The following is a 1,361-nucleotide window of genomic DNA, read 5'->3' as shown; positions in this document are numbered from 1 at the left end:
CCCGCCCCCGGCTCGGCGCCGGCCTGCCGGGGCTCCCCCCGCCCCTCCCCTTCCCTTCCCTTCGGGAGGCAGCGAGATTGCCGCTGACCCACGTCGCGCAGAGCCGGCGTGGGGGGGGGGTGCTGCGGGCTTCCCAGTCGCTCAAAGCGGAGCGAGCCGCTTCCTTATTTCTCCCTAGTCCTGCTCCTTCTCCAGCAGAGTCGCTGCGCTTTATGGGAGTTTGTGCGCCTACTGCGGCTAGCGATCGTTATTCAGGCAATTGCATTGTGCGCCTATGGGGGGGAAAGGCAGTAATACGGCATCTGATCGGACGTGCGATTCCTGCTGTCAAATGCACTTTATTCCGTAGGAGCTGTTTGTTCTAGGACTGTATCTGCTCTCCACGACTGTGGGCGGATTTTAGAAAGTTAGCCTTAAAACAAACATTCTTAATGAAAATATGTATTCCCTACAAAGAATTCTCAGCAAAATGGGCAGTTAATTACTAATACATAAAGAATACATGTTTTTTGTGTCACTTAGGAATTCACATTGATTTTGGCCATGTTACTTTGATTTGTTTTATATAACTTTATAGTCATATGTTAAGTTTTTGCATATAAGGAAAAAGGTTTTTCTACAGTACTCTGAATGAACTTGATCTGAATCTGATTTTGTTTGTTTTTCTAGTTACTTATCATATGTAAGACTATTCAGAGTTTCTCATTTTAGAAAAAGAAGAGCTATCACAAAGCATGCTTTTTTTATCACTCATTCTTCAATACCTACTGGCACAAAAAAGGGAAAAATTTCCTATCCTGCTGGTTGGTTGTGTATGCAAACTCAGAAACAGTATTTCTGGTGTTTTTGCTGTTTCTTGTCTGGGGATGGCTGTTGGCAATTTCATGTTGGAAATTAAAGTGTAAAATAAAATAGAATGCATATGGAACTGAAACTTGAGGGATAGTAGCTGACATGAGTGTTTTTGTTATTAATATCTGGGATAACTGTACTTAAATGGCAAGACCATTGATGCTTAGCAACCAACAAAGTGAACCACCTTTAAACAATGCATTTTATTTGATTCACTGCTTCATATTTTATTTTCTCCAATTTTCAAGGTAGATTATTACAGGTAAATTCTGTTTCTGAAACTTAGTACTGTTTTAGATATATACTAACTAATGTGTTAAAAGATCACTTTTGTGGTTTCTGAATGAAATGTTCGGGGGGGGGGGGGACCCAAAACAAAACCCAAACTTGCAACTCTCTTTTTACCATACTTGAGGTTGTCTGTACAAACTTAATTTAGCTCCTTTGCACAAATGTATCATGAAGTACTGGCCCTGTAGGACCTTGCACCGTACAGCTGACGGACCTGC

Source organism: Apteryx rowi, unplaced genomic scaffold (assembly GCF_003343035.1).
Source record: "Apteryx rowi isolate R43461 unplaced genomic scaffold, aptRow1 scaffold_39, whole genome shotgun sequence".
In the NCBI taxonomy this organism is placed as follows: domain Eukaryota; kingdom Metazoa; phylum Chordata; class Aves; order Apterygiformes; family Apterygidae; genus Apteryx; species Apteryx rowi.
The sequence above is the reverse complement of the archived record's forward strand: the minus strand, read 5'-3'. Positions refer to the sequence as shown.